The sequence below is a fragment of the Humulus lupulus genome, chromosome 5 (assembly GCF_963169125.1).
Source record: "Humulus lupulus chromosome 5, drHumLupu1.1, whole genome shotgun sequence".
Classification (NCBI taxonomy): Eukaryota; Viridiplantae; Streptophyta; class Magnoliopsida; order Rosales; family Cannabaceae; genus Humulus; species Humulus lupulus.
The window spans coordinates 24,985,963-24,997,671 of NC_084797.1; the positions used below are offsets into that span (position 1 = coordinate 24,985,963).

An 11,709-nucleotide genomic window follows, 5' to 3' on the forward strand; every position below is an offset into this window, starting at 1 on the left:
TAATAATAATAATAATAAATCAGATCTGGCAGTTAATATATAGAAGAGATAACCATATTAATTTGTGGTCCACACAATGTCATAATACAAATACATATATGTTCACTAAATTGTATAGATGAGTCAAGTAAATATAGATATAGTAGAATAGAGAATAAAGATTGATAGGACTAGACCAGAGAGACAATGGGCAATAAAAATAAAAAAATAAAAATTGAATGATAGTAAGCCATATGTTGTTTCGGCTTACTAGCTCCTTGTTTTGGATTTATTTTGATTAATTTTACTATTTATTATTTAATTTTGGTGTGTGCATATAATTTTGTTTTGATTTATAATCACCAATGACCTTAATTTTTATTTGTCTAGTAATCTTTTAGGTATTAATTTAATTTTGTAGGTTTTGGGTGGAAATATTAGCAAGGATCATTGCCAAGTGAATTAATTTGCTTGGTTATTGTTAATTGCAATAGATACGTATGTTCTCTTATTTTTTTTTTTATAAATATTATTATAAAAATATTAGAGGAGTTTGAATATCTTAAATATTCATCCATAGTGAAGTAGGTTCTGAGATTAAAAGTGTATGTTGCGGTGATAATGGAAGGTTGAGAACTTGTGTGTTTTAGTGAAGTAGTTTCTGGGAAATTTATTTGTGTGCTGCGGAGATATAAGGAAGAAACTTATTGTGTATTGTTTGAATTGCTTAATTCTCTATTGACAAATAGTTAGGTTACTATTACAAGGGAAATGTTGCCGAAATTCATCTAGAATTATGTTTTATTTTCTTATATTTAAATTATGTTGTGCTTGCATTGTTCTTGTTTGATTGGTATAGGGAAGCTTTTTCAAAATTTGAGTTAAAAAGATAGTGTATTAATAGGGTATTATGGGAATTTTCTACGTGCAGGAGGATTTTAGTCCAATTTTAGGGAAACCTCTGTCGAATTTTTTCTAGGAAATGGACAAGAGTTGGACAACAAAGGATAGACTTTCAAAAGAGTATGAAGAGGGAGTCGACAACTTTATTAAGTTAGCCTTAGAAAATACAACAAATCCTTATTATTATTGAAAAAAATATCTATTATAACATAAATATTATTTTTCATGACTAACATTTGTTACTTTTATGTTGAAGCTACCTAAGAAGACAAAGAAGCAAAAAAGGAATGGTTCACCAATACCTAATGCCCCAATGACACAAGAGAAGTCTCATCCTTCCCAAAGACTTCCTAGTCAAAATGAAGTAGTGTCAATTAAAGCTAGTCCTCCGATACTCTTCAAGATTCCTAGTGGGGTTCCGCGCTTTCTCAAGTGTCTATACTTACAATGTTAACTTAGACTTTTAATGAGATATACTTACAATGTTAACTTAGATTTTCTTGAAAATATAGATACTTTTGTTGTCCAACTATAGTTTACAATGCTTATATGAGTCATTTTGTAATTAACTTAAGACTCGTTATTTTAGATACTTAGTTCAAATTCTAGTATTTTATATTATTGTGATATATGTTTTGTTTTGTTCAGTTTGTTTGTATAACAAGCATGATTTGTTTTGGGCGTAATATACACTTTTTAAGAAAAAAAAACACCATAAGTCGGTTCTACTAAAACTGACAATAGATGTCTACACCATAAGTCGGCTGTGAACCGACATATCATATTTTACATAAGAGGTCGGTGTACAACCGACCTATCATGTCTTACACTAGAGGTCGGTTTGCAACCGACGTACCATGTATTCCACCAGATGTCGGTTTTCCACCGACATACCATGTCTTACGCCAGATGTCGGTTTGGCGCCAACTGACCTACAACGTTTTTACATCATAAGTCACTGCATGGGAAGTCAGTTCCCAACCGACTTATGAACATTCAGATGTTAGTTTTTAATCGACTTATCATGTAATTTTTGTAGTAGTGTAACTTGTAACTTAAACACTTACTTGGCGGTCAGATTCGGAGCTTCGAGCGTGTGTATCGAGGAGAACTTCATCCAAAGGAACCGTTGCTCTGATACCAACTGTAATGACCCACTAATCTAGACTCTTGGACCATTATCGAACTATACATACAAATTCTTACTAAAACATACATTTGCGAAAATACAACAATTTATTATAAACTTGTAGAAACAAAGGTTACTTTCACAAAATAAGTAGGATATGGGTACCCATTGTCTTTAAAACAAAAATAACTTAAAGTAAAAAGAGTTACATAGAAAATGCGGAAAATACATTTAAAACCATAAAAACATAAACAAGACTACATCCTCGAATCGAATAACGCTCGGTCCCTTGACTCCATTCACCATCGATACACATCCTCTAAGCGTCACGAATCCTACCGCCTCTAAAGCTTATTTTCCTGCACATAAAACAAAAAGGAATGAGCCTAATGCCCAGCAAGGAAAATCTAACACATAGTCATACACATAAATTTCATAATAAACGTAAAGACATATCATAACACATAATACATACACTTATTATAATGCCCATTATTACTTGGGGTCCCATAGACTAAACAAGCTTATGCCCATGAGATTAGTGGGGTCCTACTAGCTAAGTAGGCATATGCCCATAATCTTTTTGGGGTCTTGTTAGTCAAATAGGGCATAAGCCCAAGCCTACAAACATACACATTTCATAACATATTTATAGCATGTTTCATAACATAACACATAAGATAACATAAACATAAACATATAGATTCTACCCTATTTTCCTTACCAAAGTTACCAGGATATGATGGACTGAGTTGGGACTTTTGGAACACTCCTAAACCATATGAGAAAGAGTGAGTCTTAAGAAGAAGAAATGAAAATGAATAGGAAGACTAAACCATTGAGAAATATGCTTACCACAACTTATGTGCTTAAGAACTTGGATTCCCTAACCAAAATAAGAATGAGGTTAGGGGACTGAGTAGAAGGCTTTGAGAAAGAAAATAACATGAAACAAATGAAATAGAGTTTCGGGTTTACCTCAAAGACTTGTAAGACCAATCTACACCTCAAACCGAAATACCATAAAACCTTACTTCCCAAAGTGTTTGATAAGCTTATGATGATCAAGCTTATGATTCCCCAACCCAGGTGTTTAACTCTCACACTCTCCTAGCAATCTTGCAGCCTCTGAACTTAGAGTAAAAAGTGAATAATGGCTGGGTACTAGGTCCTATTTATAGAGTTATAGGAATAAAAATCTTCTTTTTAGCTTTGAATAAAAATAATAAATTTAATTGAAAATATTTGAATATCCTTCAGCTAAAGGCTTAGGAATTGTTCAAATTTTTTCAGAGAGATTTAAGGATTCAAAGCTTGATTTTTAAAATAATAAAAACAAATAGAATCCTAACTTCTAACTCCCTAAATCTCGTAACTCTAAACTCCCCTTCAGTAAAATCGACATATCTGATGCTGTAGAACTCCGATTTGGACTCTCTTTATACCGTTAGAAAGCTCATTAAATTATCTACAACTTTTAAGAAATACTATTGTTCGAAATTCCTAATATAACTGGGTCAAAAACAGGTCGGAAGTTACAGTACCCTAAAGTTACGAAAAATCTATTTACAACCTAATTCACAAATAAATAAAATTGTGACAATTATCATGCTCCTATCAGATTTTGGTAAATACTAAGTCTTATATTTCTCTTATTTTATCATTAAAATAATAATTCCTTAATAATCATACATAAGACAAGTGTTACTATCTTATTGGGTTTATCTAAACCTTATAATATAATAAATATCATCATCAATATCAGTCATATTAATCAAACCTTAGGTTAAAATTAATATTCTTAAACTATAGGTTAAACTTAGAAAATCTACAAGTACTACTATGAGTGTCCAAATAATTCCCGGTCTGAACCAAAAATCCAAAGTAACAAAGATAATACTATACATACTATAATACTAGTAAATAATTAGCTAAGTAAAGTTTTTGGACTCTACAGACACGGTTGGAAGACCAATGATGTTGTGAATTACAGTATAACAAAATTCCTAATTTAATAGTAGAATATCCCCAATTTAATCATCATAAGGATTTCAGAAAGAAAAAAGAATGACTTATTATGGGCATTTATGACACTTTGTATACCTTTAAAAATATAAGAGCACAATAAGTCTTATAATCATCAACATAATAAGCATACTCATTATTTTAACATCATTGGCAAATAAAAATTAATACCATAAATATAATTAACCATAATAATACCAGAAAGAAATATCCAACAAAAACATATTTATATATAGATATATATATATACCAAAATCAATGAATGTAAAATATGAATCACAAAAAAAGAACTTAATTACAATAGTACACATATATACTTTAAATTTGAATAACATAACAAAATCAAAGGCAAAGTATCCAACAAAAAATATATACATAATTTATACTAAAATCAACAAATCTAAAAAAAATTAAGCACTGACATCAAAACACAAATATACCCTAAAGTTGATTATCATAACAAGATAATAAACAAAGTCTTCAGCACTAACACAGTAAACACAACACAAATATGCCATAGAATACCAAATATAAAATTATATACAGGGTACCAAAAGCCACCAACATACAGTCTATATATATACCCTGAATCTGAATAAACATAGCAAAATCAGAAGCAAAGTATCCACCAAAAAATATAAATACATAATATACACTAAAATCAATAAATCTAAAAATATTAAACTCTGACACTAAAACAAAAATATATCTCGAAGCTGATAAAATCAATAAATGCTAGTCCAAAATAATGAAACTTAGAGTCCAATATAAATATGAATTATCAACCAATATGCTAATGCCAAACTTTTGTATAGCACTTTATACTATTGAACCTAAACGTGATCACAAGAACCAAAAGTGATGCTCAATGTTATAAATCACATCACCAAAAACATTAGACAAAAGACAAGAAGAAAACTAACATATATAAAACAAGAAGTACAAAAGGTTATGCTACATGTGTATGCCAACACACAATAAGTACATTCATACAAATATATGTTATAATCAAACCAATAAAACAAACACAATTCAATTATAGGATAATCATTGACAAGTCTACATTAGCAACCAACCATCTTCTAATATCAATTCAAACAACACACAAATTTTCTTCCTTATCTCTGCAACACACAAATTTCTCAGATCGTACTTCACTAAAACACACAAGTTCTCAACCTTCCGTTATCACTGCAGCACACAGTAACAATCCCATAACATACTTCACTTTGGATGAATATTTAAGATATTCAAACTCCTCTAACATTTTGCATATTATTAAAATAAAAGTTAGAGGCATACCTCTTGCTAACTGTTACAAAAAAAGTTTCTTTGAAGTCTGTCTTAGCACATACACACATTTACAATGTTATAATATATAATGAAAGTGAGTCAAATCCGAATTAAATAATTAAATAATAAGAAAGCAGTAGAAGTGAAAAGACTTGAAGTAGTGGCCATGGAAGCAATTTACCCAGCTGCAAAAACAAGAATTTCATAACCAATTATAATAGAATCACTACTACAAAAAAGGATTTTTAGGACTAGCATTGCAAGTCCTAAAAAATTTTTTAGGACTCGCGGGGCGCGATTCCTCTATTTGAGAGCCTTAAAAACTAGTCCTAAAAAATCTGGTTGAGTGCCTTTAATTAAGTTTTTAGGACTTGCATCGCGAGTCCTAAAAGAACGGCGAGTCCTAAAAAAGCTAGTGCAAGTCCTAAAATATATGGTTGAGTGCCTTTAATTAAGTTTTGCGAGTCCTAAAAAATCTGGTGTGAGTCCTAAAAAATCTGGTTGAGTGCCTTTAATTAAGTTTTTAGGACTCGCATTGCGAGTCCTAAAAGAATGTTTTTAGGACTCGCAATGCGAGTCCTAAAAAATCTGATTGAGTGCTTTAAGTAATTTTTTAGGACTCACTTTGCATGCTCTTAAACCAAGGCTTTTGGAATGATTATTCATTGAAATTTGGAGTGTCCCACTAAAACAATTCCAATTAGTACTAATATTAAGGCTAAATCTGAACAAAATCCATTTAAAAAATCTGCTTTCAAAACAATAGAAAAAAGAAACAATATCTCGTGATAGTAAATTAGTTTCTTAACATAATATTACCTTCTGTTGTTAAAAGAAATGACAATTCCTCCATCCCTATTGCCAATAAACTATTGATTTAGTTCTTTCTAGAAAATGACATGAAAATAAAAACATCAATGGACAGTTGAAGCTAAAAAAAATAACCTGCTATTATTATTTTTCATGAAAGTGAACCTTTTAACCAGTAGGGGGCGCTAAAATGTATTCGATAAACAACCAGCCAAGAAGAAACAAAGAGAGAGACTATTTTTTAGGACTTACATTTAAGTGCGTGTCCTAAAAAATTATCCTATAAAGTGTATTTTGTAGTAGTGTAATCATCAAAATTAAGCCAAGTAATTCATTAAACCCAATATTCAACATCAGAACAAATTTCATTTTCTAAAGCTCTTAAACATCAGGAAGTATGCTAATTGATTCACTAAACCCAGTAGCTCATATAGCCTATGTACTTCAAATTAGTTAGCAAAATAAGTGATAAGATGTGTCTAAAACAAACAAAAGAATTATTTCAGAACCGTTCAAATATATGATATCCTAAAACTAGACTAACACATATATAGCGTATATATATATATAAACACATGTATATCTAAAAAATGTAGAAGACTTGCCACCAAAATATTTGAAGCCTGAACCGTTCATGACAGAGGAGAAAGCGAGCTGCGTGTGTGTGTGCATGTGCGTGTGCGTGCTTGTGCTAGAGTAGAAGACCTTCGACTGGTTTAGTGGCCTTACACTATAATATGACACACAATTCTGAACTTATGAATACTTGTCAAAAGAAAAAACATCATTAACAAACAAACAAATGACCAGATAATCAACCCTTAAAAAAAATTGAAGATGCTAAAACCCAAAATACAAAGTAAAACCCATAAAAATGAAAACTCAGACACAGAACATGCCATTCAAAACCACAAAGTAAATAAATAAACAGAAATAAATCATGAGAAGAAAAACATTGAAGAATAGTTGAGAGAGAGAGAGAGCTAATTACCATGCCCAAAACAATGAGTACGGTTACCCAAAAATCACAAATGAAAAAGAAAAAAACTGAAAGAAATAATTCATAAATGAGAGTGATTACCAAATCTGCTCCTGGCCCGTTGAAGATTGTTTATGCTAGACCTTGTGGCATCTTCCCCGTGACCTCGCACCCACGAGGAGGCCACCCTTTAGAACCCACGCCTCAAGCCACGAAAGCCCATCACCCTATCGCACACCTGCAACAAACAGAGAGAAAGGTCGAACGAGAGAATGTCTCAAAGAGAGAAAGAGTTACCATTGAAGAAAACTTACTGGGGAGAGAGAGAGAGAGAGAGGGAGACCATGTGAGAGAGCCCCGCCTGGCTTCCTTGTCGTGCGAGAGAGAGACGATGTGAGGGAGAGGCTGAGAGAGAGAGAGTGATAGAAAGAGATGTACGGGTTAGGGTAAAATGATAGCTTTGGGCTCATAGGTTTGGGCCATATTTACTTTAAATATTAAAAAAAGAAATTACTTTAAATATAATATTATAAATTTATAAAATACAAAATAATAAAAAAAATTACAACTAATAAATTTATGTTTCAGATTTTTTTTATTTATTTAATTAGAAAAAAATTCGATATCTAATATATAAATTCTTTTTTAGTTAACACAATTTCTATTTTATTTAAATTAAAAACATCTTGTGTGTGACTAAAATAAATCCCCAAATGTGTATTTTGATCATATATTTTCGAAACAATGAGTGTTTTTATGCTCTTTTACTTAATAATTTTAAGGACTTGCTTTGAGAGTCCTTAATACTCTTTTAGGACTCGCAAAACGAGTCTTTAAAAGTTACAATTCCTAATTTTTCAGCCCAGGTGTTTTTAGGACTCCCAAAGCAAGTCCTTAAAGATTATTAAGGACTCTCAAAGCAAGTCCTTAAAATTGTTAAGTAAAATACTCATTTTTTAGCCCAGATTTTTTTAGGACTCACATATTTTTTTAGGACACTCATTGCGAGTCCTAAATTGTGTTTTTTCAGGACTCTCAATGAGTGTCCTAAAAACTCCATAAATATTTTTAAGGACTTGCATTTATGTGTGTGTCCTAAAAAAGTGTCCCATAAAGGGTATTTTGTAGTAGTGAATCAGTTAAAAAAATGGAATCAAGATATTCAAACATCTTCTCTAATATCACATTAAAATGTTTACTTCACCCCAGAAAAATTACAGTAGTACTACTAGTTGTACATTTAAAAAATGGTTTATACCTTTTTGGACCCTATGTTTTTTCCATTACCTGTTAGGACCTTGTGTTTTGACAAATTACTTTTTGGACCTTATGTTTTGTAAAATAGTTAAAATAGAATCCAAAACCTGATTTTGGTAAATGTTTTTTCAACTAAAATTATAAATAATTTACCAAACTAACAATTCAAAACAAAAATAAAATCATTCTGCTTAAAAACTGTGTTGTTATATTTAATTTTTTCTTCATCAAAATTGAGTTTAGGGTTCTATTTTAACCATTTTACATAACATAGAGTCCAAAAAGTAATTTGTCAAAACACAGAGTCCAAACATGTAATGAGACAAAATACAAGGTCCAAAAAAATATAAACCCTTTAAAAAAAAAATATGTGGTTCTTTCAATATTATTAGAGAGAGAGCCAACTTAGATTTTTGGTTTTGATCTCATTCATGCAACTATTAATAATGTATTAGATTTTGGATTTATCATAGATTCCATCTAATTTGTACCTCTAAATTTTCAAACTTGAGCTCGATAGATGATTATTATTAAAAATATAGAGTACTAAAATTGTATTTGGTTACAACACTAAATATTATTATTATTATTATTATTATTAATTAAGCAACCAAGAATCATACATATATACAAAAATCCATGAAATAAATTAATAAACATTTTCAAAGATAATAAACACACATGAAAGTGGGCAAATAAAATAAACCTCTCCTCAAACATAGCACAAAAAATTAGCATCTCGCACTATTGCTATATCATATATTAAGATATGAAACTAAATAATTTCTATTAAAAAAATATCTCATGTTATTCAGAAATAACATATGATAATTAACCCATTAACTTTTAACTTGGAGAGACAGAGAGAAATATTGGATTGGATATTTATAAAAAAAAAATTAATAAAAGAGAGAGAAAAGAGAATGATTTTTACACTAGTGTTGCTTCACTTCACTAGTGTTATTACCTTTAGACTTTGGTAATTAATTTAGTTAGTCATAATTCTTTTTACGTTATCTTAAATCACAAGTAAACTGGTTTTGAGTTGTGTGTGCATGAAAGCTCGATTACTGATCTTTCCGCATATATAATTATCTCTGGTTTTTCTTTACAATTGACTAAATTCACATGTGTATCTTTATAAAATTTCTATACCATATTTGAGTTGCGAGAGTGTCGTTCTATCAATGAAAATATGAGGTTAAGGATTTGAAGTTCTAACATTTCAGAACTCTACAGCCAATTGCAATGCTGTCCAGTCTGGTTCCATACACATATCTCTGCTTCCTGAGTTCACTCACACAGAGACAATTTTAGAAATGGTGTGAACTTGGACGATTTTTTTCCAAAATGAGAAAAAAGAAATCTAGATCTGGTAGTGTAGCTCTCATTTATCCTAGGAAATTCTACAGCTGATGATGAGAGCTTACGCTGGGAGGCTAAACCAGTTTTCAAGTTGAATCTCAACTCATACCTGGAGCAATAAGAATGTCAGGAAAATATACATGCTAGTGAAAAACTTTAGTATCAATATATAGTTCAAAATCCACTTACACCTCAGTTCTAAAATGTTCAAGCTTTTCTTTGATTGCCACACTGATCATATTTATATCTATATTGTCAAGGCGACAAGTGATCAGAACAACTTCGTCTTCCTCCTCCCATGCATTGGCTGGTAAAAATTGGTTGTATAAATGGACCAGGACAACACAACATCAAACACCCTGAATCAGGAGAAAAAAAAACACCAACTTTTCTAGCATGTGTAAGGTAAGAAAGGAGCCTAAGCGATCTCCAGCTAGTGAATTTGCTCCACACTGGAGAACTATGACACCTGGTTGATATGTTTCAACAACCTTGGAAATAATCTACGAAATTGGAATTTTCCAATTTATATATATAAAAATAAAATTAAACAATTAGGCATATAGTTGACTTGGCATCGCATACAACAATTAAAATCAACAAAAATATTGAACTTAGGTGCTTCTAACAAACTTACAGTTTTGAAAAGACGAGTGAAGCTAATGTCATCTATTCCATCCTTGAGTGGAACATTAATGGCATAAAACTTGCCTCCCCTCTCTCCTATTTCCTTTTAAGAAGCAAAGAACATCATTATCAGAGAACAAGCAGCAGTATACAGCAACATATAGAAGAATAACACAAAGTCCCAAGCTGATTTCACAACAGTAGTCCATGCAGGCATTTTCACAAACACATGATTTGCATCTGAAACGAAGAACCCAATAAACAATGAGTCAAATGAACAGAAAGACGTTGGCGCAATCATAAATGGAAAAAAAGAAAAAGACCCTTTAGCACGCTGCACTCATATGACACACACGCACATATATATATGCTAAAGAAACTACATAATTTATTGAGAAAATGTGGTCTTCTGCTTAGTATGTATATCCACATCATAAATGCCATAGCCATATATTTACATCAATTTTGAGATGGAAAAAGTGCAATGTAATCATAAAAATTGAAAAGCAATCCATTACATACTACAAGAAAATAAGAGTTTTATGACTTTATTTGGGAGACATTGAAAGACTACAATGTCTCTAAATTGGGGAGACGTTGTTGCTAGGGTCATTGTAGGTGTATATCTCACGTCTCCCATTGGGAGAGGTGAGTCACTTCTCATGTCTCCCATTAGGAGAGGTTGAAAGTCAAACGACGTGGGAAGTCCCTAAGAGACATCCAACGTCTCTCATTGGGAGAGGTCAGTCACTTCCCACGTCTCCGAGTGTGAGAGGTGTTTGACTTTCAACCTCTCCCACTGGGAGACATGGGAAGTGACTTACCTCTCCCAATGAGAGACATTGAAAGTCTCCCACATTTAAAAAAATAAATTAAATAAATTTATAATTAATATTATTTTAATTTGATTTAATAATTAATTACATTAAATTATTTTAATTTAAATTGAAATGATTTTAATTTAGATTTAAATTGATTTAATAATCAATTAAATTGAAAGTACACAATATTTGTTAGACATATACAAGAAAAAAATATATTTGTTAGACATATACAAGAAATACAATATTTGTTAGACATATTAAAAATAAACAAATATTGCATTGTGTATGAAGAAAGATGTAAAAAATAAAAAAAAATAAACCTATCAACGAGGTCGGTAACTTTGAATTATCAGCAACATATATGTCGCTCATTCTTGTCGCAACTCATCAATTTGTGCCTATGTATATGATGTGCTTGTTAGCTGCAAGAAATATAAAGTAAAATATATTAATTAATTATTTGATTACATTTATAGTTTCAAAAATAATTTGTAAATTTTAATTAATATTACCGTTCT

General features: G+C 30.9%; 1 long non-coding RNA gene across 2 annotated transcripts; it reads right to left on the bottom strand.

The window, feature by feature from the left end:
* Nucleotides 1-9,576: 9,576 nt before the first annotated feature.
* LOC133780326 (uncharacterized) lies at nucleotides 9,577-10,941 on the bottom strand. Of its 2 annotated transcripts, none has more exons than XR_009869228.1 (3): nucleotides 10,378-10,941; nucleotides 9,930-10,243; nucleotides 9,577-9,849 (listed from the first exon to the last, which is right to left on the bottom strand). It is a non-coding gene; the product is annotated as an uncharacterized LOC133780326 (long non-coding RNA). The 2 variants fall into 2 exon arrangements; XR_009869229.1 differs by having other exon boundaries at nucleotides 9,930-10,047; nucleotides 10,378-10,887.
* Between the last annotated feature and the right edge of the window lie 768 nt (nucleotides 10,942-11,709).